Raw genomic sequence first — 23,998 nt, 5'->3', positions numbered from 1 at the left:
TCCCATTTTCTACATGGAGAATATCTCTTCTCAGGATACATATAATTACTACTTATAAAATATGGTGCCAAATAGTGAACATCAACAAGTTACTGTGAGCTAACAAAGTTGTATCTCCAATTTAAGTGCTTCCTTACAATCCTTCAAGTGATATGGAATCATGGGCTTGTCCTACTGTATGTAAGGCATAGCACAGATAGCATATATCCTACATGCCATGTTTTAAATATCATTAGCTATCTGATAAATTTCAGCAGCTATTTTACAGGCCTCTCAAATCACAATATACATGTCCTGGTTTCAGCCAAGTAGCCATGAGGGGGCATAGCCTGGAGATGCATGGGCATGGCCAAGACCCTAATGTTACTCTGTACCATTTTACATCATTGCCAGGAGCAGGGGAGGCAGACTCACTCTCACTTCCAAGAAGGGCATTGACTTTCTGGGCAGGAGAAAGTGTGGTATGGTGGGACAGTTGGTCAGTCAGTATTTTGTCATGCTTCTTCTGTGTAAATAGTTTCTTAGTTTTATACCTTTTGTTAATAATATTGTTGCTGTTACTGTTTGTTTTTCTTATCTCATTGCTGTTTCCTGAAAATTGTTCTTAACTCAGCCCCTGATATTTGCCTTTTGTGCCACTAATTCTCCTCTCCAGCCATCTGTGAGCAAAAGACAGGGGAGAGGGCAGGCAAATGAGGAGGGTGTGGCTTTGGAGTCTCAGGAGGGAGGACACTAAACTAGGGAGTGTGTCCACCATTCCTAAACTACAACAGCCTTAACTGGCATTCAGTGTTGAGCCTGAAGGTTTGAACTAGCAACAGATCTGCCCTTAGCAGATTGGAAAGAAATTGATCTAAGCACTTGTGTGTTAGATGTGGAACCCTTCATCACAATGTTGCCTGTCTGTTCCTATGGGTGTGGTACCTAACACGTGTTCTCCTCTGTGCTCCTCACAGCCCTCTTTTTCAGAGCAGAGAGTGGGATCAGGATTGCTTTGTCATTGTACTGTGATATCAGTTTATGACATTAAAACATCAAGGGGAGTAAGGGTCATTTGGGATGTGTATTCAGTACCGTTCTTCTGCCCTGGCCTTGGGTGATAGGTCTGAGAATTCATTAATAATCATACTGTGATTTCAGCTGCCAGTTGGGTGAGCTCACAGTGTCCTGTCTGCTCTGATGCTGGGATGTCATGGCCCATGGTATGAAACTAGATGGTAGTGAAGCCAAGCAACTCTGAATTCTGTCCCAGGATGTAGGCATTGACAAGGGGATTGTGAAGAGGACAGAAAGTCTCAGCCTCTGCAAGCAACTACTGTCAAGTGTGAAGGAAAGTTGTTCTCTCAAGGATGAACTAGTAGTGTGCCCAAGCAGATGGAACGCTGTGGAGAAAGGTATCAGGTACCTGAGAGAATTACTTACGATGGAGGAAATGTATAGGGATTCAAATAACAAGCTGATGATACCTGTAGATGCAGATGAGGTCCAATGTATGTACAATCCCTGCGGTGGAAGTTTGTATGGATCATGCAATTGTCATACACCTACTCACCGGCATTGATGGCAATGGAAGAAGGTGTAGAAACAGTGCTTGATGTGATTCTCCACTTCTAGCCAACAGGGTAGTTAACACCCGAGTCTGTGCTAACTGAGCTGGCCCTGCCCGATGAAAACCTTCTTGTACTCTGTAGAAGGGAATAAAGTCCCCATAGTGCATATGAGAAATAGTCCTGCCTCAAGCAAAGGCATGCTCATCTATGGGATTGTTTCGGCTCAAGGTGCTGGGTGCTCTTGGTAATACAGAGGGATGAGGAAACTCAATATGCCCCTCAAGGGTATTCGATTTTGGGGTGAAAACAGTTCGTAATGTTGAATTGTATAATATTGGTTCCTGAATGTTCTGCCAGTGTATGCCAGAACTACCATGGACAACGAATACAGACTGCTCCAGATACACCAGCTGTGAACTCCCGATGCACAGTGCAACCCCAAGAGCTCACCAGCCCTCCTGCCCTGGAAGGTATCTAGGGCAGATAGAACCCACAGTTATGGACTAAATGAACTCAACAGACATCTCGGAGGAACAGCTACTGACTATGAAAATGATAACTGTGCTCATGTATATTTTTATATATAAGTGTATGTATATGTGTATGTATATAATTGGAAGATATAAGGTCTGGCCATGATGTAGATAGCATAGAATGGAGGGTGGATAATGTCCTGGTTTCAGACTACAGGGTTAATTTTTCACAGTATCCAGGAGGGACTGGAGCCTGGAGATGCATGGGTATGGCCAAGCCCCTGATTCTTATTTGACACCATCTTACGTCATTGCCAGGGCAGGGGAAAGGGACAGTCTCTCACTTCTGAGAAGGGCATACCTTTCCCAGGTGACAGAAAGTGTGGTGTGATGTGGCAGTTGTATTTTATCATGGTTTTCCTAAACCGTTTCTTTGTCATACACCTTTTGTTAGTAATATTGTTGCTGTTACTGTTGGTTTTCTTATCTCACTGCTGTTCCAGTAAGTTGTTCTTATCTCAGCCTGTGATCTTGGCCTTTTGTGACTCCAATTCTTCTCTACAGCCACCTGTAAAGGGAAGAGGAGGGCGAGGGGAAGCACATGAGTGGCGTGTGGTTTTGGAGTCTTGGTGAGGGGGGCACTAATTTTTGTAGTACCATTTGTAAACCATGACAACTTAGCTGTATATGTACCCTCTTATTTGCATTCACATGCAGTAGTCTGACCTTTGAATTCAAATATGCATTCATATTTTGAAATAGCCTGGTTTTAGAATAGCATGAAATCCATGAAAATACTAAGGACAAGTGCACCCTCATGCTTTAATTAACATTAGGTTAACCTGCATAATAGTGAAATGTCAATTTCCACTGACTACATGAGAGATAAGCTAGACCCTTAGGCAGGATATATGTGCTGTCCAATAGACTATAAATTAAATAAAAAGGTCAGTTGTATCATTGTGAAGGGATCCAAGTGCACATCAATAGTGGCATGTTTACTGGCTGCTGACATGTGAGCAATTGGGAAAGTGTAAGCCCGTAGTCAAGCAGCAAGGGACTTCGGAGTACATATTAGCAGAAATATTTAGCGTGAGACAAGACTAATAAAAAAGAGCTTATCTCCATTCCACCACATGTATCAGAAATACAGTGTGTTTCAAAATCTATTTTCTAAGGCTATCAATAAAAAAAAGAAATTGTTTCGAAAATGCAGTATTAATTTATAATGGAGAGAGCTTAAAGCACGTTTATAATATAATACATGAGTACCATAACAATAGTACTGTAAAAGATCTAATTGCTACAAGTACTGAGCATATGACAGTGCACTCTGTTGGTAGCATGCCGTGAGGATTGCTGAAGAAGTAATTTACTGCAGTGAACTGTAAAATAAAGCCCTCTGCCTGAGTTACTGTCTCATGTGAATGAAATTGACAGCATAATTCTAGAGTCTATTTTAGCCTCTGTTTGGTCAATTTTAAAAAAATAATAAAAAGAAAGCTAAATATAAGCTAGTGGCAGGCTGTCAAGCAATATACTGCCAGGCAAGAGCAGTGTTTAGACTTCCCCTTGGAAACAATGCTGTAGCAGGGTTTCTTTTAAGTCTTCAACACATTGCACTTTTAAGCTCCAGTAAAAAGAACAGAAAAGCATCTTTTAGTCCTTTAGAAATTCTCTGTAAGCATTGTGGAAGGCTTAAAATTAGTCATTTTTCCTGTGCCGTCTTCCACAAAAATAAAATACTAATAAAGTAGTTGCTCCCTGGGAGATACAAGCCATAATTGCTAGTGACCCTATAATAGATGAAGAAAAGTCTGTGCACCAAAGATGCACACAGTATCTTCCAAAAATTATTGATGAAGATGTGACCATGCAATCTTTTTTTAAAAGGGGCAGATATTTGTTGCCTTCTTCAAAAGGGTTAAGAGTTTGTCATTAGCTTATGTGTCATAGATCACACTTGGAGAGCCTAAGCTTAAAGACACACTTCATTGAACTCCATCTAGCAAGTTTCATGCTTATGAAGGTGTTCCTCTTGATTGCTTTTCATCTGGGCTGCAGAGTGATTTGTTTGGAGGGTGGCATTGATTAAGTACAAGAGAACTATGGTTTACTGTGACAGTTGCTAGGACTGTGTCAACAAATCAATGGGGATTTTTGGTTTTTTTTCTGTGCCATTTTTTCCCCCTGGTATTCTTAGCTCTCCTGTTAGCATCCTGCTGTTGCTGGAGATTAAAATATCTTTATAGTTGTCTTATGATTTAAAATTTTCTGATTTGTCAATCACATAAAATGCTTATTGGATGCAAAAAAAAAAAGGCCTGTGCTCCTGGATTCTCCAGGATATGGAGAATACATAGTAGTAAAGGGTGTACAGCACCACAATATTTGTTCTAAATAAAAAGTTGCTCTTTTCTACATAGATTAATGCATGAATATCAAACTTGGCTTTGATGAAATTATGTGGAGGAAAGCTTTCTACTGTTCTTTTCTAAAACACTTAGTGCAGTTGATATTTCTGGTCATAAAACATAGGTTTCCAAATTAACTTTAAATAGCAATCAAGTGACAAATAGCCTAATTTTGTTTTTATTAAACTCACTTCAAACATTTACATTTTATATTTTATATATTTATTTCACAATCAAGCATCTCATCATAAATTTTCCACAACCTTGTATTTTTACTGTTATTTTCAATCTTTTTTCCAGATATGTTTTAGGAACAGAACAAATTTTTTATTTAATATTCTTACTTTTATTCAAATTTATTCACAAAAACTAGTTAAGGAGTCTATTTATAGAAAAGCAGTTAAGAGGTTTTTCTTATATATGGCAGATACATAGCAGACAGTTATCCATTTGCTGTCCAAGGCCAGTTTGGATAAGGCTTTGAGCAACCTGGTCTAGTGGGTGATGTCCCTGCCCATGGCAGGGCAGGTTGGAACTAGATGATCTCTAAGATCCGTTTCCACTTCTTAACAGTCTATGATTAATTCATTTTATGTGCATAATTTTTGGGTCATAAATGAGTTGTTCCCTGGTTAAACACATACATTTTTATTGAATTAAAATTTAAAAATTTAGAATGTTGAAATGAAATGTAGAAAAGATAAATCATTAGTCTGATTTTTTTCAAATACCTAGTAGGAAAATGCTATCTGGTAACAAGAAGAAGGAACCTTTTTGATTCCAAGAAACCTTAACATTAAAAATGTATCCAGAACAAAAAATACAATGCAAAAGAAAAAGTGTATTATCAAGTTGAAGTTACATTGTCAATAACAGAGATAAAAGAACAGCACCAGATAATTTTAGGGGGTGCTACAAAAATCATAAAACATCATTGTATTTGTTTCCCTTTTAAAATATGAATGCATGGACATAAAATCCTGATGATTCCAGTAGTTTGGATGAGTCATTTAAAGGTATAAGTTCTAGAGAGCTTAGACAGGAAAAATGCTTTCACATGCAGATGGTATAAAAGCCATCCTTGGAATCCCTCATCTTCCAGTTACAAAAGATAAATTGAAGTGAACACAAAAATGCACTGTTGCATATAAAAAATGTTCCATTAGAGTTATAAAATTTTCAAATATATTTATATATACATAAAATTTCCACTTAGTGAAAACACTGAGAATCTAAAATAGCAGGATTTTTTTACACAGAGAATTGCTCAGTGAGTGCTTGTGGATAAAGAGGATTGCAACTCTTTTCTTTGCAAAAAATGCCCCAAAAGGCAAAACACACAGTTTGGAAATACAACAGAAAAGACAGCAAAACAAATGGGATTTTACCATCAACTTTTGTAAAATTCACGCTGAAATTTCTGGCAGTAGCCAGACCTTTAAGTTATATGTATTGCTGAAAAGCAGCTTCAGACAACTTCTCTATGTCCTGATAGCTTTTACATAGGAGCAAGACCTGCAAGCTTGACCATGTTTCATACAGGTGCTATACTACCAAATAATCAAAAATGGTAGGGGTGAGAGGTGGGGTGGGGGGGGAGGCTGTGGGGTTTTGTTGTTGTTGGTTGGTTGGTTGGTTTAGTCTGTTTTTATAGAGCTAAAATATTCGTTTATATACAGTAGCACACGATGTTACATCAGGCTCATGCCAGTTCCCCAGGGCTCAATTTTAGGGACAATGCTCTTAAATCATAGAATCACAGAATAAGCTGGGATGGAAGGGACTCATAGGGATCATTGAAGCCCCACTCCTAGCCCTGAACAATACACAAGTCACACCATGTGCCCAAGAGTGTTGTTCAAATGCTCTTTAACTCTGTCATGCTGGTGCTGTTACCACTCCCTGGGGAGCCTGTTTTTATAAATGATCTGGACACAGGAATCAAATGTACATTACTTGATTTTAATGAAGATACTAAACTGAGAGGAGCTGTGGAGTCTTGTGAGGGTGGAGGGGTATTACTGAGAAATCTGAGTAGACTAAAGAACTGGACAATCACCAGCTGTATGAAATTAGAGAGCAGGGTTCTCCCCCTGGGATGGAGAAATCTTTATTTTACATACAAATTGGGGCATGGAAGATGGGAGACCTGCCCAGACCATCTAGGGTCTTGGGTTGATGGCAAGTTGAAAATGAGTGCACTGTGTGTCCTGGCAGCCAGGAGGGCCAGTTGTGTCCTGGGTGTATCAGGCGCAGCTTCACCGGCCTGGCAAGGGAGGTGACTGTCCCACACTCCTCTGTGCTGGTGCAGCCCTACCTCAAGTCCTGTGTGTGGTTGTAGGCACCTCAGTGTAAGAAGGATGTCAGACCCTAACGGTGTATTCAGAGGAGGCTGAGCAAGACAGAAAGGCCTCGAGGGCAAGAATTCAGAGGAGTGGCTGAGGTGACTTGGCTGGTTCAGCTTGGAAAAGGCTGAGGGATGACCTCATGGCAGTCTATATTTTCTTCAAGGGGTCTAGCCAAGGGGGAGCTGCTGTTCTAATCTCTGGTGAGCAGCAATAGGACAAGAGGAGATGGAATTAAGCTACATTAGGGAAAGTTCAGACTGGAGATTCGGAATTGTCTCTTTACTGAGAGGATGGCTGGTCACTGTAACTGGCTACCCGGGGAAGTGGCTGAGGCATCAAGCCTGCGGGAATTCGAGGAGTGTCTGGACAATGCTCTCAGTCATACAGTTTAGTTTTAGGCAGTCCTGGAAGGAGTATGGAGTCAGACTCAATGGTCCTTATGGGTCTCTTCTCACTTGAGATATTTGATGATTCCGTGATTCTATGCAAGGAGTCCTACTTGCAGTTTCTTTCCAATCCTCAGTCAATTAGAAAAGAATGTAATGAAAATAAGTTTTCGACAACACATCTACATGTCCACATCCTCCTCACATCCATCTTGTACCTGATTATCTGCTGTCTTCTCATATCAAATGTAAAAGAATATGTACTGGAATAGAAAGGAATCATTCATCACTAAAATTTAAGGGCTTTGAAATTGTATCCACTTCTGAATATTTATCAAAATACAACCACTCATATGCCACAAAAACTCTTTTATCCAACTTTTAGCATTTCAATGTGTTTTAAATTTACAAATTAAGATTCTGTTATTGTGGTGAAGTTTTGAAGATATGAAATAAACCTAAGTCTTATGAAGATTTACAGAAACTTCCAAACTGTTGAAATTCTATGAACAAGCAAAAAATGCAAAGTTATCTCAGTGAAAATTTGCTTCAGATGCTTATTGATGAAAATGCTAGCATCAGATTTTTTTTTTATGATACATAAGAAAAGACAGGAAGGATCACAGATACTGCCTGTAGAAAGTGGTCTGAGAAATTGTTTTTCCCCTCTAATTAAGAAAAGTTACATGTGCGAGGCCTGGATGAACCTTCAGAGACTTCTCTGTCTATCAAGACCAAAACAAATTGTGGTCACTTTTTATGACATTTCCACTTAAGTATGTGTACTATTGATTACCAGAAACTTCAAGCTAATAAGAAAAAAAATTAAAAACAAACAAATAAGCCCAACCTGAAAAACGAACAAAAGCACCCCAAACCCTCAAACCATCAAAAAAGTCCTTAAAAAACCCACAAAGACATGGACTGGTGAGATAAATGTACTTCTCTACATTTTGTCATCTTTGTGTGATGAATGTTAGACTACTCATAGGTTCAGGTATAAATGATTTCCCATTGTGACCCCTTTCTGGAATCCAGTTTTAGTCAAAAACAGAAGAGAAGGGAACTATATTTACCGTGTAAATTATCTTATACAATGATTGCCTCATCATTAGGTTTTCATCTGAGATGCAGATAAGGATGACTGGAAACTTAAAAGATGTACAACTTTTAAAGAATTTGTGACAATTTTAAAAATGTTTGATTCTAACTTGTTATGTTTATACCACTTATAAGCAAATTTCAGAGACAGATAATTTTATGAGGGTCTTTAGGTACCAAAAAACTATTAAAAATGCCAAGGAAAAAGGTATTATAATTTCACTTCTTTTTGCTCTGAGGTTTATAAAAGGTTCTCCAGTTAGACCCTATGCAGTCAACGAGGGACAGGAAAGCAGTTCATCAGAAATTAAGAAAAATTTTTTGTGCCTTTTAACTGTGAGAGAGTAGGGATCTTTCAGCAAGGGGACAGTGCAGTTCAGGTAAGAACAGGAAACAGAAATTATATTTTGACCACCAATCTTCCTCTGTTAATTTGTGATATTCATTCTGACCTTAAAGCTTCCAGTATCCTCAAGCACCTTAACATTGCTACTTGACATTGGTATTGTGATGGCTATGAGAATGCACATGGGCTGTAGTACCATGGACAGGCTGTGCTGCCATTGCAAATTTACTTGAATTTCTCAGATCTCCAACTAGATACAGCAAAGCAAAAACATCGATGACAAAAACTTACCTGTTTAGGGTATTTTTACAAAAATATATATGTGTCTTAACATGTAAAAAGTGGTAATGAGAACTTTTCCCTTGGAGCAAAGAAAACAAGCATCAGGAAAACCAACAGCTCAGTGACTTACAATGAGAGGTGAGTGCTTTTATTATTTACTTGTTTGGACATCAGAAAAAGCTAACTATAATTTTTCTGTCACAGCAGAGCTTGATCAGTCCATAATGCTCAAACTCCACCTTACACAGTTTTCTCTTCTTACTAGTTAAAGATGCTGCAGTAAAAATATGTCTTTAGTATTTGTGAGGGCTTTACCAAATTAAAGAGTAACAACAGAACTTCCATCCTGTATCAATGCTATTTCCACATGCAAAATGTGACACTTCTGGATTTCAGATCACTGTGTTCAATCTTCCTTTCCAGAAAGAAAAGACTCTTACTTAGAAATATGAACTGAGTAGAGAGTTACAAAAATTTTATTCTAAGGTCTTTGTTTTACCTGAGGCCAGTTACTAAGACAAATAATATATAGGGAAGAGAAATACTTCTCATCAAATATCTGATACCATTTTTTCAGTTACAACATAGTTCTGAGAATATCTTCACAGTTGCCGTAAAGATCTTAGTGTTTCATTAGGCCTTTTAACCAAATTCTGCTTCACTGCTGTTTGTTCCTCCAAAAGGAGGAGGACCATTCCTTCATGGGAAGGTGACCCTTTAAGGTGAAAATTTTCTTAGCACCAAACACCTTATGTCCGCCCTAGGTTTGCTTGTAATCACACAAACTTCAAGACTACCTCGGAACAAAAATGTACTTTTTAGTTTTACATATGTAACACCAACATTTTCAGAGTCATTATGTTTTGTGGAGGATGATCATCAAATATGACATCCAGAAAACAGGTATTGACCCTTAATATCAAAGAGAAAGTAATTTAAATAATTTAGCCTTTGAGGACCTTTAAATACCCATTGGTAAATTAGAAGTGTTTATATAAATTCTGATCATGGAAGCTACCACTAAATACATAGTTTGTAAAGGAGAAGTAATGTATAAACCAAAGAATTTTATAAAATATGCATTTCAAAGCTGTAAATATGGCAAATTTAAGTTTAGTTTCTTCCTAAAGGTTTCTAGCATCCAGGTACCTGACTTATACTAATGAAATATTAGAGTCTCAGTTACACTCACAAATGCACAAACATGTGATATGATAGAATATATACCCAAATAGATTAAGTAACATCCTGACAAATTACTGTTATTTTAATACAATATTAATAGTAAAATTAAATCCAATACATAAATGAATATGCTTTGCGTTTTTAAAAAAATTTTTTTTTCAGGTAGTCTAACATTTATCTTTAAGAGAAGATGTGACAGGATTTAAGCACATCCTGATCCTAACATGTGCGATCAAAGTAGGTTGTAAAATGGTGACTGAAAATTACAGAATCACAGAATCACAGATTTAACTAGATTGGAAAACACCTTTGAGATCATGAAGTCCAACCTATGACCAAACACCATTTTATCAACTAAACCACAGCACTGAGTGCCACATCCAGTCATTTTTTAAACACCTTCAGGGACAGTGACTCCACCACCTCCCTGGGAAGCCCAATCCAGTACCCAATCACTCTTTCAGTGGTGAACTTTTTCCTTATGTCCAACCTAAACTTCTCCTGGAGCAACTTAAGACTGTGTCCTGTTGTCCTGCCACAGGTTCTCTGGGAGAAGAGACCAACTACCACCTGGCTGCACCCTCCTTTCAGGCCATTGTAGAAAGTGATAAGGTCTCCCTCGAGCCTCTTTTTCTCCAGGCTAAACAGCCCCAGCTCTCTCAGCCGTCCTTCACAGGACGTGTGCTCCAGACCCTTCCCCAGCCTTGTTGCCCTTCTCTGGACACATTGGAACATCTCAACATCCTTCCTAAACTGAGGGGCCAAGAGCTGGACACAGCACTCAAGATGCTCAGTTATGTGGATGATATTGAAAATAAGATACCTATCCACTCATGATCTTCAATAAAGGCACCAGATTTTACTACCTAGACTGTTTACTGGCTTTCTGATATCTTTTTATGTGTTTATTTTCATGCATCCAGATGGCATGCATTCCAAAAGCAATACCATTTCGTTTTCAGCCTATTAGAGATGTAAATACAGAAAACACACATGCGCACAAGTCCTCAACAAATTGTTACCATATTTGTATGTATAATGTTTCTCCATATTAACTAATGAAAATCTTAAGGTGTAATGATAATGATTACAGAATAAGCATATACAGAGATGTTTGCATTTTTTATTTCAGTTGTGATTATATAATAAAGAGTGCCCAAGGATCCATTAGTGAGGTGGCACAAAACAGAAGCAGTTGTGTTCTGCACATGTGCAAGTTTTAAGATCCATATCTAAATCGAGTCCAGCAGAAAACCAGCGTGATTTTTTTGTCTTACTTGTAACATACTCCAATTCCAATAGTGGTTCCTTCCTTCTTAAAAATTACTAGCTTTAATATGAGGGCTCCGAGACTAGTGTTACATTACTTTTCACATAATTTAAACTAATTTATCACAGTATTGTAAAAACAACATCCCCTATTTTGCATATTTTATATGTGGTTTTTTTACACTTATATGTTTTATTTTACACTGATATCCGCAAATGCATGTCTCCCACAAATGCCTTTAGTGGTCTACAGAATAAAAAGAGTAGTGAGATTAAACTATAGACAAATTAAAAACTGAGGCCGTCACATAGCTAAAAGCTAAAATTAGACAATGTTTGAGAGTAAAGAATTAATTCTGTCTTTGAAATCCAGTTATCATGGGTTTTATCAAATAATAAATCTTGACTGTTACAAAATGCAGTACTTTCCCCTGCTATGCTTTGTCACCATTTACATATGTGAAAAGATGTATTTCCAGGTTCACTTAAATATTTATATAATGATATTTCTGTATTTACATGTTAGTGAAAAAACTATATACTTAAATATGTGTGACTTAATAGGTGGTTCAGCTTTTGGTGGGTTCTGCAAGGTGATGTACCTGCATCAGGTGAACAAAGTCATTGACAAGTTGGTTGATATGTTTATTAGGATCATCCACCATGTGGTAGCATTATGGATCTATCTGTGCATAGCAAACCTTAATTCTCTATCAGTCAACTTTACATTAGTAAAAAATTCATAAACCGACAGCCTCATTAATTTAATTATCAACATGATGGGTTTCAGTAAATCTGCTGGGGACTTTTTTATGTATAATTGTATCTTTGAGAGTTTCCTGTGACCCACAACTCCAATGAAGCCAGAGGTTCAAACAGCAGTCTTGCCCCAAGCAAAGATATTCATTCTGACACTGTATCCCCAAAAAGGGTCTGTTGTAAGACTCTATGAATCTATGAATATAACCCATCAGTAATTCCCCAAATAAAATACAAAATGTTTATCTTACTGCAGATATTTTTACATGCTTTTGGGGTTTCTTCAAACACATTATCAAGGTCAACACCGCTAACGCCAAATTGAAGGGAGGCTTGCTAAAGGCTCTGTAGCAAGCAGCAAGGCAGCAGGGAGAAAATAAGTTCTGGAATCACTTGCCAGTTGCAAAACTTAAAAAAGTCAAAATCAATTTACATTACAATGTTGTTGTCCTCATACTTAATGCACTGAAAGTCAAAAATAACCTGTCAAAGTAGTATTTCTCAGCTATTTCTTCTCTGTTACACAATGAATATGGAAACAAACATAACCTGTCCAAAATGAATGTGACAACTAGTATTTCCCAAAGCAAAATCAAGAGATAGATATGAGAAGTTTAGGTGTACAGACAGCTTTAGATCATAAAACTGGCAGTAACATATCTGGGACATGAAATGGAAATTCAGCTCAGCAACATTATGACATTATGCTGGATGAACTATTTTTGAAGTATTTATAAAATATGTTCAGAACCAATACGCCTTTTTAAAGGTGCTGGAAAACCTTCTGTTTCTACTACATTATTCATTAATTTGTTTCTCTGTTTATTTACTGAAATCCTGGGTACAAAATAAAATCTAGTTTATGGAAACAGAGCTATTGACATGATTGCTTTCTTTGAAGCCATTTTATTAAAACTCCTTTACCTAAGGAAGGTATGTTTGTAGAGATGTGTGATACATTTACATGTTAAAATATATAAACTTTTTCCTGAATAAAACAGGAGGACAATAATCTCCTGAAACACCTCACTGGGCCCTGACACATAGCTTTTTCCTACCATCTTTTTCATGGGTAATTTGGATCCAGTTTCTGGGAAATAATAAATTATGTTAACAGTGTGAAAAGCCAATACAAATATTATCCGTACTCTTTGAAATGTTTTGACTACCTGCATTTCCAGGGATATTAGCAACCTGTCTTTTATTATAGAACAGAGATCTAGTATCTTCTGTTAACACACGTAGATAGATTAAAGGCAAATATATTTTTTAAAGTTTAAAATTAGCTTTTTGCAATGAAAATCAATCTCCCCAGGGATTTCACTGTTGTCATTTTAATCTTTATAGGCGTTTATTCTTAAAGGCATAGCACATCTAATTATGCTGTTATTGGAGGTTTCTGTTGTCTCATGCAGTTGACTAGCACTTGTGAAAAATTCTGTTTATACCTCCATGGGCTATTTTTCCTCTGGAATATGAGATAAGCTGATGTGCAAGTTTAGAGATCCTTGTACCGTATTTTAAGGGAATAATACCAGTAGTAAACATTTGTAACTTGCTTAGAAAATTATAACAACAATTACTTATGTTCTGTAAAATAAAATGACAATAAATAATATTAACAATGCCTATAAAATTTCTTTACCTAAGTGAAATTTCAAAATGTTTTACTAACTTATTGAAGTAGAGCTATAGTTGCAAATTATGCTTAACTGAATATTTTTATCTGTTCAAGAGATAAAATTATTAAATTACTTCTATCTTTGAAAAGCAAAATGAAGGAAAGATTTTCAAGATCATTCAGAATTTCTGTATCATTGTTTTCAACTTTCAGTGTTCCCTGTAGGAGATGAACCTTCTATTAGTATTTTTAGTTGTAGACAGTAATGGACATTACCTATTGCAGATCAGCATCAATATTTTCATTCTTTTGAGTGCATGAAAATTTATTACTCATAGCACAACTCCCCCCACTTTTAAATGTTCAGATTAATGTGGTTTTCCTCTGTCTCAGGATATTTTAAAATATATAGATAATTTCCTATTAAAAATGGAAAAAAAAAAAAAAGACTGTAATATTTCCCAAAGATGTGTAGAACTTGTCTTGAAGATATAAAAGAGCAAAACAGAGAAGAGCATGCCCAGCAGACGAGGCTGCATGGGCAGGCACCTGCCATGAGCAAGCCTTCTTGCAGGCTTTGGAGACTCCAGGTCAGAACAGTCTTCCAGACAGAAAATTAACCCTTAGATAGCAGCTGCACATTTTACCAGTTACCTCTAGACAACTCAAAGTCTGGTGATACCCTCACACTCAGCAATGCTCTTTATTTATCCCCAGTGGTGAATGCTGGATTACATTCTGACTAGAGCAGAACAGTCACTCATCTTTCTTTGAATTTTTCTTTTCCACTGGTGTGGCCTTCCCTTGCCCTTTTTGCATCTTCCAAAGTGTGAATCTTTCTGCTCTGTTCAATCTAAACAGGTTTTGCTATCTAAATGCCCCTCGGCAAAAAAAAAGTGCATCACATTTTTTTCTGTTCTGACTATGGAGATTATAAGGCTTTTTAGCCTCTGATTATATATTCATATGGTACTTGGAACAACGAGCCCAGAATTGACTAATATCTTTAAAAACCATATAATACAAGCAAATGAAGGCTAAAAACTATAAATATAGTATAAAAAGCATATTTTCCCATAAATTAAACTGCTACATGTCAGTAATGGTGAAGGCTGTAGGCTCCAAACAGTATCATCATATTTGTTAGTTCACTTCAAATAAAAGTAGTTAAACAGATTTTTTTTTTCCACCTCTCCAGCCAGTGCTATTTAGAGGACCATAGCAGACTTTCTTGTTGCATTGTCTGAAGCATAAATGTGCCTTACATCTTCAAAATTTCCCTGAACTGCCTTTTAGAAAGTGCCAGTGTAGTGCCTCAGATAATATGGGACCTGAGTGAATATTAAGAATGCTGCTGAAAATCTGAAAAGTTTAAGGCAAAGAATCTTCAAAAGGGTTTTAACCACCTTCTCAAAACTGAAGAGTTTGCCTTTAATAAAACTGCAATTTGAAAATTTGTGAATATTTATCTTTTTAATTTGACCTGAAATTTCTTTCTGAGCATTTTTATTTTGAGTCTTAAGCTACCAAGTAAATACCAAAGTCAAAAGAGCAGTGCTCTGTGTACAGTTGTATATTTGCCTGACATCTCCCTGCATGACTCAGACTTGCATATGTACAGCAAAGTGATATGCAGATTTGCACATTTAAAGTTTTGTGTTAGCTGTGTGAACTGTATTTTCGTGGCATATTACAATGTTGTTTTTACAAAATAGGAATGCATAGCATACCTTAACTAGAGTTAAATGAACTCATCATGTTCATTAATAGTTAAGTGTCTATATCAAACCTTTTTGGTAAGTAAGAAATAATTTTTAACACTTTTGACAATACACACCATGACAGAGATTTTAAGTATTAATACAAAGTGGTGCATTGCATATCACTTAACTGAAAGATTTCATCATTATCTTATGCTTCATTAGACATCTCTAAGGTAGGCATAAATATTTTAAGTACTGTATTTGTATATATATATATATGCATATATATATATGTAAGCATATATGACTATGTGTAATGTGTCTAAATACATTTATGTACAGATACACTTACTCATCTTTTCCCAAGGCTACCCAAGGCTGATAAAGTCCAGTTCAATTTCTAAGGCTCTGACTACAGTTTCTACATCTTCTATACTTTTCTTTAAAAAGATAATTAAAAGATATTCCACTCAATATAAAATGTTCTCTTGGTCTTTTCACAGATCATCAGACATCAAGGAACTTCCTATCTTCCCCATCTAAATGAATCATTAGCACTTTAAATAATTCTTGCCCAAAGTACTATACACCATATATCCTTCCTGGTGCATGCTCCAAGGCTGTTTGTAGATTGCATTTAAGAAAGTTACACTGATATTAACATTTTATTTTTATGTACAGAGAAATATTTTTGATTGGGAATTCTAGAATTTTGATTTTTTGTTTGGAATTCAAGAATATATCTATCCTAAACTCATTAAATACTGCATACAAATAGAAACATCTTCAAATGACACATTGTTCTTATTTATAAGATAATTGACTTTTTCAGTCAATCATTTTACAGCAAATGGAAGCTTACACTACTTCTTTTACCAGAAGTAGCAATCAAAAAAACTTCCCACAGAAATAATATTTAGAGCTTAAGCCATATTTCTCCACAAATGATTCCCAATAATTTCTTCAGACAATAAATTTAAAAAAAAAAAAAAGACACCTATCTATAAGAATTCTTTTAAATTCTCTTTGTAAAGATCTCTTACTCTCTTACACCCTGGTCTATTCCTCCCTAATGGGTACTATTTCCTCCCTAGTGAATGGGTAAATTCAGGCAGAGTCCTGTAGGAATCTGTGTCTGCCTGAAGACCAATCACTTCAACTGTATCCAGCTATTGAGATATATGTTGAGCCCTTTTGGTATATAATAGACAACAGATCAGGTCTCTTCTATTTATTTAGTTATCCACTAATATTTTATGAGGAACAGAATGCTAGAATGCTTTTTTGTTCCCCCCACCTTTTTTTTTCTTTAACTTAGACTGGTTAAATATGACATTATTTAATATATTATCATATTAATAAATAATAAATATATTTAATATCTTGTCAATACATAAATATCACAATAACAGATGAAAAAAGTGCTAAAATCTTCCCTTTTAAAAGGAATTCAGCAAGGAATTCTCCCCTTCTGCTTTTGCTGTATGTCCTACCTTCTCCTTGTACACTCACAAATGCGAAGACACTATAACAAGAACTATCTGCCATATTTCCAGGAGAAGGATGGTGCAACTCAGCCACCACAGCAGAGAAAACGTTGGTCTCCTGAGCCCAATGGCAAGGGCCTCTCACCTTTCTGCAAGTGTAGTGGCACAGAGTGGATGCTGCTTTCAGAGGGGCAGAGATACTCCTGCTGCAGAGCCATTTATCTGTCATGGGCAGGAATGTGTGTGGAAAGCTGTCTAATCTGCATTTATTTACAGGGGGTTTTTTGATGAGTAGAATTTTATTACCACAGGCCTGGTTCCTATGTTATGTCACCGTGTCCCGCAGCCATAGGGAGGAGGAGGAGGAGAAGATCCAGCAGGCAGGAATTGTGCAGCAAGATTGATTTATTTAATTATTTTACAAACTCTTTTATAGACTTTTTTCTTCATAGTCTAATTGGACAAAGGACCAGCCACCCCTTGGGGGTGATTGGCCAAAATCCTAAAACATCCATTATCAAAATATTTTCTACTATACCATAAACAAGACTTTCCAAGGTTGCAGGTGGCTTGGTTGTTTACATTCCCTGCTGCCTCTTCTGTGAGAGAGAAAAGTCTCACGGACTTAGAAAAATAACAAGAAGATCCTCACTAACAGCATTTTTGTACCTACAGAATTTACTGCAGATTTTGCCACTTTCAACATAAAAAAATCTTCTGCTCTAGTATTGTTTGTGATTCCAAAAAATAAGATGTCTAGAAACACAATTTCCATTGGAGCTGTTCCACTGACTGCTGGGTGTTCTTAGCTGTGTTGTCTAACATTCCCTGTGGGTTTAGAACATTCCACTACATCAGCAGCACTACTAATGTGTTTTCAAGCTTGTCTTTGTGACTGCACAGGCTGGATCCTCACATAATTGCATGATTCCCAAAGGAAAGACTGCAGAAATAAATCTATAGTGTGCACACACAGTTTAGTCCTAACTACTACAGAAACTCATCAAAAGGGGTTATGACAAAACGATGGGTTTGTAATCTTTATTCCATACAGATGCTATAATTTCTGTCTTTCAAAATATGCCACATGTGTGATAGCTGAGAAAGAATGAACCAGCTTTTTGTGAGGAGCTCTCCTTTTTTTTTGCTGTCCATGTAATTCCTCTAGGGACAAAGAGCCATAATTACCACTCTGCTCAAAAGGCTTCTGGCTGGGATGGGAAAGAAATTCCCATGTATAGAAAAAATTCCAAAATAACAAAATATATGAAAATGAGTGTACTAGAACACACCACCAGCACAGTAAAGATACAAGCTGTAAGCACTATCTGTGGACCATTTGGAGAGAAGGTAGATCCTACACAGCAATGACACCAGTTTTAGAAATATCCGCATTTTATCTGAGGTGTATGTAGCATTTTTAAATAGTTCTAGTCTCTTCTAGAAAAGAATTTGGCATGGGGACTTCCCCTTACCAAGTGGTAAAAGAATACAAAAGATAATTGCAATTATCCCTCCCACAATCTTCACAAAAGTGAAGCTACAGCCTCAAAGCTTGCTTTTAATCACAACCAAGCTGCATTCAGAAGCAGCTTGATAGGGAAAAACTTTTAGGAGTCAGAACAAACATCTGCATTTTCAGAAAGACATGGTCATTTTAGAGGCATATTGTTACAAGTGACAAGCTGCAGTGTCACTTAGAGTTCTTTAATATCGTTTTCTCTAATATCCATGGGGCTGCAACTGTGCTCAAAGGCTTAAATGGAAGAAAGATCAGATTCAGCTCCAGAGCTGTTTCTTAGTTCCAACTGGCTTCAGATAAGCTTCGTTTGCCTCATCAAGCAGAGCTGTTGTGTTTGAATCATAAAAATCCCAATTCAGCTCCCAGCTATGACAGCATACAAAACACATTCACACAAAGTCCAAGCACCATATGGGGGAACTTTGCTAATTAGAGAAATCTTCTTGGTTTTTGAAGGATAGACACAATAACAGTCAGAGAAAGGAGTCTGAACTCTGTAGCAGTGAAGAAACTACTTTGATTTAAAAAGAAGTATATGAACTTAGGATAGGCATACATTTTTATCCTGAAAATCTTAGAACGTTTTTGAAGGTCATCCCTGTACTGAGGAAGTATAAATCTGTCTCAGTTTTAAACTTCAGTAAATTCAGTAAATTTAAATCAAAAGACTTGGGGTTCACTGAGTGTATTGGGGTCCACTAAGATGAAGAATTGTTTTTTACACAGCCTGCAAAGGCATTTTAGGTAACAAGTTTAAAAGGGTTTTCTTTGCCCTCTTCTTACAATTAAAATCATTAGGATCTAGACAAAACACAGTAATTAGGGTTTTGCAGATTGAAATGGTTACCGTTCTTTCAACTGATGAATTCTTTTTCCATTACCCTTCTAGCTCAGGCTCTGTTATTTTTGTGGAAGTTTGCCCAGGATGTGGAGAAGGCTGAGGCACTCAATAATTTTTTTGCCTTGCTCTTTACCAGGAAGTGCTCCAGCCACACTGCCCAAGTTGCAGACAGCAACTAGCAGCTAGCAAAAAGTAGAACTGCCTGCTATAGAAGATCAGGTTCAAGACCATCTAAGGAGCCTGAAGGTGCCTAAGTCCATGGGACCTGATAAGATACATCCGCAGGTCCTGAAGGAACTGGTTGAGGAAGTGGCTAAGCCACTATCTGTCATACTTAAGTTGTGGCAGTTCAATGAAGGTCCCACTTAAAATAAGAAAAAAAGAGGGGAAAGGGGAAGTGGGACACTTTAATGTCCATTTTCATAACAGACAATAAGGAAAATCTGTAGAACTACAGGCTGGTCAGTCTCATCTTGGTGCCTGGCAAGATCATGGAGGGGATTCTCTTGGAAACTTAGACACTTTGAAAATCAGGAGGTGATTGATGACAGACAAGATGGCTTCACTAAGGGCAAATCCTACCTGAGAAATTTGGTGACCATCTCTGACAGAGTTGCGGTAATGGATAAGGGAAGAGCAACTGAAGTCAGACACATGAACTTATGCAAAGCATTTGACAATGTCTCCGCATGACATCCAAGTGCAAGGTACTGTATCTGGGTCAGGGCAAGCTGTGATATCAGTGTGGGCTAGGTGGATAACGGATTGAGAACAGCCCTGAGGGAAAAGACTTGGGTGTTCTGGTGGAGGATAAACTTGACATGACCCAGCCATGTGCACTTGCAGTCCAGAAAGCCAATTACATCCTGGGCTGCATCCAAAGCAGTGTGGCCAGCAGGGTGGGGGGGGGCGGGGAGGGGATTCTGCCCCTCTGCTCTGCTCTGCGCTGGTGAGACCCCACACGGAACACTGCATCCAGCTCTGGGTCCCCAGTACAGGAAGGACATGGACCTGTTGGAGTGAGTCCAGAGGAGGTCTCCAAAAAGATCAAAGGGCTGGAAGAATTCTCCTGTGAGGACAGAATGATAGATTTGGGGCTGTTCAGTCACAAGAAGAGAAGGCTCAGGAGAGATCATATTGAAGTCTTCCAGTACCTAAAGGGGGCCTACAGGAAAGCTGGAGAGGGCCTTTTGACAATGCCATGTCATGAGAGAACAAGGGATAATGACCTTAAATTGAAATAGGGTAGATTAAAGTTTGATATTAGGAAGAAATTCTGTGAAGGTGGATAGATAGTAGAACAGGTTGCTCAGGGAAGTTGTAGATGCCCCTGAAGATGTTCAAGACCAGGCTGGATGGAGTTCTGAGCAAACTGGTCTAGTGGAAGGTGTCCCTGCCTGTAGCAGGGGGGTTGGAACTAGGTGATTTTTGAGGTCACTTCCACGGCAAACCATTCTGTGAATATATGATTTTATGGAAGGTAAGCACCAGAAACCTACAGCCAAGACTGACTTGCTGGAAAGGCAACATGACTCAAGAAGGAAACTTTGCAGGGAGGAGAAGCTTTCTCTTAAACACAAGTCTTGAGAAGGTTTTGTGGTTGTTTTTACGTAAGCTGGGACTGAGAAAAGTATTTGACTGAGTAGTACTCAGTCAAAAACCCAAACAGTATAAAGACCTCTCTTCTATTTCTTGTCCTTTACCTCTTGGGTCTTACAGCATTTGTCAAATATTTTCCCCACTATCTTTTGCAATAAGGTTTCATACTATGTATGAACACTGCTTCCAGTAACTTTACAATATCTACCACTGATTTCATTGATGTACAGCACTAACGTCACTCACAAATGAGTTCATTAACCCTGCTTATTGTGGAGGAAGACTCAAGACAGGAAAATGGGAGTGAAGATGGAGAGGAGGAGAGTTAAATAATATGAAACAATTTTGTAACTATGTGCCTAGGGGAGCCCTGGGATGTGTTTTCAAACTAGCAAATCAATAATTAATATTTAAAGTAGAAGTAAAACCCAAGTCAGCAGAAAATGAAGTTTGGAAGTAGCTGTAAAGACAATTTTATTGATGCTTTCATTCTGTTGACTGTTTTTTTATGGACTTTTATGGCAGGATACCTTTAGTTACGCACACAGGCGCATAATTTCAAAAACCTTAAAAAAATAATTTCAAAAGCCAGTGAATATTTTATCAGTATTCATTAAGACCTAAACAGTAATAATAGGACCCATCCAAACCCACAAAGCTTGCAACTGCTGCTGTGAGACAGAAAAATGCCATAGGGGCTTTGTCAGAGCAACAGAACCACTTATTATTATTGCAAGCATGTTCAGGAGGAGAAAAAGTTACTGCTGTCATAAACAGGAGTGCATTGCATCCATCTCATTCCCTTCTATTTAGAAAGATTGGGGAGGTAAAAATCCACAGACTTCCACCTACTTCCTTATCTACAAACTGTCATATTGTGAGAAACTGCACCTGGTCCTTCATACTGTTCTCTGAGATGTGACAGCATCATCAATGCTGTCCAGTACAATCCAAGAAGTACAAAGATATAAACCACCTGGGACCACTAGAAATTAATGAAGTTTAGAGAAAATCAGCCATTAAAGAAACCTTCACTGTCAGAACATGAAAAAAGGAAATACAACATGCTTTAAAAACATATATGTGCTGCCAGTGTTCAAGAGAAGTGGAAACGGCAATGAACTAATTTCTCCATCATGTGGGGAAATCCCAGTGCAAAACCATTTTTCATTATTCATGTAACTAAGACCAGAATCTGTGAATATGGACATAGAACACTCCTATATCTGCTCCTGAAAAATCAATGTAACATAAAAAACCAAACCAAAACAACAACAACAAAAAAAAAAACCTGAGAAAACCCAAACCAACCAAAAAACCTTCAAAGCAGAGTTGATTAACTATTGAATAACAAAACCTAATGCCAACATGAAGTAGACATTCTGTTAAATCATGGCAACTGCTAATAGTAAAGGAGATGATCCCTCCCCTGCCAACTCTATTTCCTCATATTCTTGCACAAACCCCAGTGGTCTCTTGGACCTCAGCAGGACTTGGTCATACAAGCGTACACATATTAAAGAAAATCACATAATAAAGTGGCACTTCCTCCTGAATCTGGCAGTTCTGCAAGGTGGCACATGCTTTTTCAACCCAACCAACCTCTTGCTGGCCATCCTGACGTATATATAGCCCCTAAATTGTATTCACTCCATTGAGTACCTGCTATGACAGAGGTCCTGAGGCTTTACCCACACCTACTCATCCATACAGCTCCCACTCATACCTGCAGCAGGTTGGTCCTACCAGCAGCCAGCTGCTTGCTCACGCTTTGACCTCAGCAGGCAGGAGTGAGAAACCTCATGGATTGCAGTGAAGATAGAGGGATTTCTTACCAAGTCACGAATTACTTGGCTTGGGGAGGTTAATTTATTACAAATAAATGCACATATATTTAATTACTGATTATTGGATACTGTTAAGCAGAAACAAAGCAAAACCAGAACAAATAAAACCACCAACGAGCAAAAACAGCACACAAACAAATCAACTGTCCCAATAGTCAAAACACTTCAGAAAAACTTTTTTCCACTTCACCAGGTTCAGTTTCACTCTTTCACTCCCTGTGCCTCTCATATCTCCCAACACTCCTTGCTATGATGCAGGTTACACTCAGTCCTTGAAACAGGGAAGCAAGGGTGGAAGCAGGGGTCCACCATGGTCAGTACACAGCAGTTTCTCTCTGCTACCTCTTCTTCATCACACCTTTCATCTGGTCCAGTATAGTTCCTTGACAGGCTGCAGGGATTTTTTGTCTGCCATGGCATCTTATCTTCCTCTTCTGGCCTAAATCTTCTCTCTGCACTTTCTCACCCCTTGACAACCTGCTTTTCTATGACTGATATTTTTTGCTCTTTTAAAAATATGTTTCAACTAGGGTGCCATCAGCTTCACTGGCATACTTGGCTGTGTACTGCAGTGAGTCCATTGTGAAACCAGCCACGTCCAGCACAAGACAACTGTTGGCTTCTTCCAATGGAGAAGCTGTTGGCTTCTTCCCCTGCAACATCCCACTATGCCCAAAACCTGCCCACCTACACCAAATAAAGTGCTAACATCTTCCAATCATCTGCATCCTTTGGAAAGTGGGCCCTGCCTTAATCTCCTCTGTTGATGTGTGGGTACAAGAAGGGCCCCACAGTTTATAGCATGCTTAAAAGGAAAATTTGCCTCCTTTTCAGAAATATTTCAGAGTTTGATTTACAGGTAGGTTTTTTGCTTTGTTGTGAAGCTTTAGTAATCTTCTACGATAATTTTAAATGAGGCATTTATTGCAGTATGATTTTGTTTTTGCAGATGCACTGTTGATTTTTTGCACTACTAATCCTGAATGTAAATTGGCACATTTCTGAAAATAAGGTCTGTTTTAAAATGTGACTGTTTATCCTTTCTTTTGATAACATAAAGCATAAATTGAAAGAGAAGATTGCTATCATTTGTTTGTTGGTACATCAGAAAGCTAGAATTCCAAAGTAAATATTTGTTTTCAGCCTTTCAGTCTCTACAGATTTAATACAATTTCTCTGCCTTATATTTGCCTGTTTATCTTAATTTATTTCACTGTTCATGTTAACTTATTTAACTGAGTAAGACAAAGTCAAGGTATTGAATG

Source organism: Corvus kubaryi, unplaced genomic scaffold, assembly GCF_017639235.1.
Source record: "Corvus kubaryi isolate FWS band 111438036 unplaced genomic scaffold, C.kubaryi_AGA036_p1.0 37357, whole genome shotgun sequence".
NCBI classification, from domain to species: Eukaryota; Metazoa; Chordata; class Aves; order Passeriformes; family Corvidae; genus Corvus; species Corvus kubaryi.
The sequence above is the reverse complement of the archived record's forward strand: the minus strand, read 5'-3'. Positions refer to the sequence as shown.